This window comes from Galeopterus variegatus, unplaced genomic scaffold (assembly GCF_000696425.1).
Source record: "Galeopterus variegatus unplaced genomic scaffold, G_variegatus-3.0.2 Scaffold3819, whole genome shotgun sequence".
In the NCBI taxonomy this organism is placed as follows: Eukaryota; Metazoa; Chordata; class Mammalia; order Dermoptera; family Cynocephalidae; genus Galeopterus; species Galeopterus variegatus.
The window spans coordinates 171,333-177,432 of NW_007729930.1; positions in this window are offsets into that span (position 1 = coordinate 171,333).

The window sequence follows — 6,100 nt, forward strand, 5'->3', positions numbered from 1 at the left end:
CTTCCTGTGACTGTTTCTGACTTCAGAAATTAGTGTTTTAGTTTTGAACAGTTCAGCCTAAAAGGCCATTTAAAATACATTCTTGTCTTTCTCTTTCAATTTGCAGAGTTATTTTTTCCAATATTTTTCTCTTGAAATTTTCTGAGACAGTAGAAAGTCTCAATAAGGTGCACACAGACTTGTCATTTTCTAGCATTTTACAGTTTTCCATAACCTCAGCATCTTCACTTCATTTGGTCTCTCCTACTTTATTGATATGGTCATGTCCGTTAGTCCTGCATTTCATTATGGACTTTACTCTTCATTCAGTGCATCTTTTTATGTATTTTTTTTTTTTGTCCTTTTTGAGACTGGCCGCACCACGTTCAGCCAGTGAGCGCTGTGAGCGGACCAGTCATCCCTATATAGGATCCAAACCTGTGGCGGGAGCGCTGCTGCGCTCCCAGCGCCGCACTCTCCCGAGTGCACCATGGGCTCGGCCCTTTTTATGTATTAATATACTTTTATCTTTTCCTGCAGACTCAGAGGAAGGATCCACTACACTAAGATAAACAACTGTGTCCTGGATCTTTCTTTCACTTCCATGAACATCTCAGGCTGAGACTCATTCCATTCTCAGCCTCTCCACTTCCTCCTTACTGACCCTTCTCTTATGCCTTCAAAATGTGGGGATCTGCCTGCTCTTTATAAAATACTTTTTCTCATTTTCATTGCACTCCCAAACTTTTTAATAAAAAGCCCACGCCTTTCATTTTTTCACTACTCACTCTTTTTACAACTGTTGCAATCACACTTCTGTCTCAGAACTGCTTTTTTGATTGTCAACAAGGAACTAGTAAGTAACTTCAGGTACTGTTATTGGCTTGAACTTCTTGGAGGCTTGGGCACTAGACATTATGCTCCCCTTGAAACTACAGATCTGTGTTACTCATTAACCTAGCCCAAATATTTTTAAGTCCTTTACGTATAATAACTTTTCTTATCCTCACAACATCCTATGAGGTGGTGCCATGATTACCCCCATTCTACAGATGAGGAAACCGAGGACTAGAGAAGTTAAACACTTGTCTAAATTCCAGTTCAAATGTCCTTGGTTCTTTGCTTTCTCACTCATTAGACTCCTTCGCTGGCTTTCCCCTCCACCACCTTCCTGGGAGAATTCCATTCTTCAAGATAGCTGTTGCTCCTTGTTTCCTGTCTTTATTCCTTCGCTTTCAGTAAAGTTGTTCTGTCTTATTAATAGATTATCACCTTCTTGGAAATCAAGTCTTACTCCTCTTGAAGTACACTTTGTTCATTTCCTGTCTTTATTCCTTCGCTTTCAGTAAAGTTGTTCTGTCTTATCAATAGATTATCACCTTCTTGGAAATCAAGTCTTACTCCTCTTGAAGTACACTTTGTTCATTTTGAATTCAGAATCCTGTTTTATTTGACTAGAAGGTCATTTCCCTTCCTTTCTGCTATTGCATTTTATACCCATCGTTGAGACCCAGCTTTTCTGACAATTCTTATTGTCTGGAACAATCTATTTAATAATTAATGACCTATCACATTATATATTTGTTTCTTATATGCATGTCATGTCCTTTAAAGCTGTACAGAAAAGTCTTGGAGGGATAGGTCTCTGAGTTTTAATTATTTTATACTCTTTTTTCTATCTTTAGTGTTTAGTAACTAACATAGTAGTGAATACATGAGAGATATTTATCAGCTAAGGTCTTTGGTTCCAAACAAGAGAAAACAACTCGTAAAAGCTAAATTGCGGTAAGAATTTTGAAAACTCATGGGACTAATGTGAGCTAGAGGACCAGGGATCCTCCAGCCACTGGTCACAATGCTGCCACTGGTAAGGATGGAACCCCAACCACTTTCAGTCTCTTAGACTCTTTGGTGGAGATTCAAATGAGAGGAAAAAGCATCTGAATGGCCTAGCTAAGATTTCATACCTGTACCTCCACTGAGGAGGAAAAGTCACTCACCAAAGTCTAACCAGGTTGTATTAGATAGAAAAGAGGTAATTCCTCTGAAAGAAATCACACTGCTATTAGAAAAGGAAAAAGGATACTAGAAAACAAAGAAGAAAAAAGTTTGTAAGAGGTGATGAATAAACATTTGTTGATAAATTAGTCAATAACTTTGCGACATTAATTACCATGTTTAGGCTTTGTCTTGCAAGACCAGCATGGCACATTTGCATTTATTCTTTCTGATTAGAATTGAGCCAACATGTATATGATAATAGTGCAGAGAGTCATGCAAATCAAGGGTATTGTAGGAATAAATTTAGAACCTCCAAAGACAGCAGGTCCTCTTTAGGATGTTTGGATTCTAGAATGTTTGCTGGGAGGTAAGTCAGAGCATTTGGTCAGATGTCATCAAAACTGTACTTACACCTGCATCAAAAATTTAGGAAGTGGCTGAACAGTATAGAAATTGATTTCAAGATCAGCATGGTAAATTGAAAAGAGTTCTAACCCAGCTCTTCCAATGATTTTCTTCACTGTTAGATAGACCGTTTCTTCTCTGATTCCTCACAGGTAAAAGAGGGGATTGATGTAAATTAAATTTAAGGTCCCACCAGTTAAAAATTCCACCTTTCCAAAGAGAAATGCTAATTCATATTTAATGTTTTTAAGGTGGCCCATGATTAATTATCAGTTGCTGGGTATGCTTATAGAATCTCCATACTCAAACAAGTTGAGGAGAGACCATTTACTAACATCAGAGGATGAAAATTAAGTGTAGATGCTCACCCCAAATTACTCACCTACTCAGTAGAAGAAAAATTCTTAGAATTTCCTTAAATTTCATTTGTTTGTTTTTGTTATATTTACTTTTTGGTTACTTTTCATCTGGAACATGATAATGATTTTTCCATTTATGGTGGTGATATATATTTCTTTTCATTTTTTGATAGAAGCATAACTGAAACACATCTTTAGGGTACAGCATTGATTATCAATACTTGTGTGCAATATATGATGCTCAAATCAGGATAATTAGTATACTCAACATTATACTATGTGATTGTTTTTTGTGGCCCTTTACCAATTTCTCCCTAACCTTGTCTCTCCCTTCCCCCTTTCCCACCTCTGGTGACCTCAGTTCTTTTCTCTATTTTTGAAAGTTCTGTGAGTTATTGTCATTGTTGCTTCTTTCTTTTTTTCCCCCTTCCTTCCTTCCTTCCTTGCTTGTTTAGCTCTCACTTATGAGTGAGCACATGCAATATTTCTCTTTCTGTGCCTGTCTTATTTCACTTAACATAATTTTCTCTAAGTTCATCCATGTTGCTGTGAATGGCAGAAGCTCATTCTTTTTTATGGCAGAGTAGTATTCCATTGTGTATATATACCACATTTTCCTTGTTTAGTCATCCGTCAATAGACATTTGGGTTGGTTCCAACTCTTCGCTATTGTAAATAGGGCTGTGATAAACATGGGGGTGTAGGTATCCCTTCAACATGATAATTTTCACTCCTTTGGGTATATACCTAGCAGTGAGATTGCTGGATTATATGGCAGTTCAATCTATAGCTGTCTGAGGAACCTCCATACTGTTTTCCATAATGGCTGCACTGATTTATAGTCCCACCAATAGTGTAGGAGAGCTCCCCTTTATCTGCATCCTCGCCAGCATTTGTTATTCTTTGTCTTTTTGATAACAGCCAGTCTAATTGGGGTGAGATGCCATCTCAATGTGGTTTTGATTTTCACTTCCCTGATGCTGAGTGATGTTGAGCATTTTTTCATGTGTCTGTTGGCCATTTGTTTATCTTCCTTTGAAAAATGACTTTTAGCTCTTTTTCCCAGAAGCATGCTCAAACACAACAGAAGCATGGAGCTAGAAGAGGAAATTTTTTCTTTACTGATTGAAAAAGTAGGTAAAAGAGGAGAAACCAGCTTAAAGTTGACCAAATGAAAGAGATGCTTTGTGTGAATTTCTTGAAGAAGAAATATGTATCTGCAGCTGAGTCAGTATCTATTGAGATGATCATATGGTCTTTGTCCTTGAGCTTTTTGATGTGATGTATCACATTTATTGACTTTCGTATGTTGAACCATCCTTGCATCCCTGGGATAAATCCCACTTGATCATAGTGTATAATTTTTTTTTTAATATGTTGCTGTATTCTAATTGCTAATATTTTGTTGAGGATTTTAGCATCTAGGTTTATCAAGGATATTGGCCGGTAGTTTTCTTTTTCTGTTGTGTCTTTATCTGGTTTTGGTATCAGAGTTATGTTGGCCTCATAGAATGAGTTTGGGAGAGTAGCATCTGTTTCAACTGTTTGGAACAGTTTCATGGGAATTGGTATTAACTCCTCTTTAAAAGTTTGATAGAGGGCCGATCCCATGGCTCACTCAGGAGTGTGAGGTGCTGGGAGTGCAGCAGCACTCCCCACTGTGGGTTCAGATCCTATATAGGGATGGCTAGTGCACTCACTGGCTGAGCGCGGTGCAGGCGACACCAAGCCAAGGGTTGCAGTTCTTGGTTCAGTCTTGGTAATTTATATGTGTCTAAAAACTTATCCACATCTTCCAGATTTTCAAATTTGTGGTCAGATAGTTGTTTATTATGGTCTCTAATGATATAAGCATTTACTGCAATAAATTTCCCTTTTAGTACTGCTTTTGCAGTATTTCACAAGTTTTGGTAAGATGTATCTTTATTTTCATTAGTTTCTAGAAATTTTTTGATTTCCTGTTTAATTTCTTCTTGGACCCATAGGTCATTCAGGAGCCTATTGCTTTTTTTCTATGTATTTGTATATCTTCCAGCAATTTGCTTATTGTTTATCTCCAGTTTTAGTACATTGTGGTCTGAGAAGATTGTTGGAATGATTTCAATTTTTTTTAATTTTCTGAGACTAGATTTGTGACCTAACATTTGGTTTATCCTGGTTCAAGGTGGCCGGGGGAGGGAGCTGCATGGAGCCATGGTTCCGCTGGCTGGCACTGGCGTGCCCACCCATGCGATGCCAGTTCACTCTGCCTCCCCTCTGTACCCCCAATAATAGCCATCTAATGTGTGTAAGGTAGTATCTTTTTGTGGCTTTGATTTGCATTTCTCTAATGATTAGTGATGCTGAGAATCTTTTCATGTGCTTTCTGGTCATTGCTTGCATATCTTTTTTAGAGAAATGCCTATTCAGGCTATTTGCCAAATTTTAAGTAAGATTATTTTGTTGTTGAATTATAGACATTCTTTACATATTGTGGATAGTAACTCCTTATGAGATATACAATTTGCAAATATTTTCTCTCATTCTGTTGGCTGCCATTTCACTCTGTTAATTGTGTCCTTTTATGCAAAAAGTTTTTAATTTTGATGTAGTGTAGTTTATCTAATTTTTTCTATTGTTGCCTGTGTTTTAGGAATCATATCCAAAAAATTATTTCCAAATTGTAGTCTTCATTATTAATATAAGTAAATAAAGAACAGATAATCACGATTTTTTGGAAACTCTACCAGACAGTAGCAAAGAGGAACTACTTCCAAGCTTCTTATATGTGGTCTAATTAACCCAGATACCCAAACAAGATAAAGATATTATTAAAAAGGAAAATCACAGGGACTGCTTTACTTAATATAAATACAAAGGACATATTTACAAATAAAGTCCAACAGTATTTAAAATACATAATAAGTACAGACTATTTGGGTGTATCTCAAAACATATGAAAAGTTTAATATTAGAAAAATTCATAAATATAATTAACCCCTTAATAGACTTAAAGAAAGCAGAATAAACATTTGATAATATTTAATGCCCATTTATTATTTAAAACTCTTTTCAATTTAAAAATAGAGTAGACAGAAAGAAATAATAAAGATCGGAGAAGAACTAAATGAAACAGATACCAAAAAAAGATACAAAAGATCAACAAAATGAAAAGTTGTTTTTTTGAAAAAATAAACAAAATCAATAAACTATTAGCTAGGCTAAGAAAAAAGAGGGAAGATCCAAACAAATGAAATTAGAAATGGAAAGGGAGACATTAGAACTGACATCACAGAAATACAAATAATTCTTAGAGACTATTATGAACATTATACACCAACAAATTGGAAAACCTAGAGGAAAAGGGTAAACTTCTG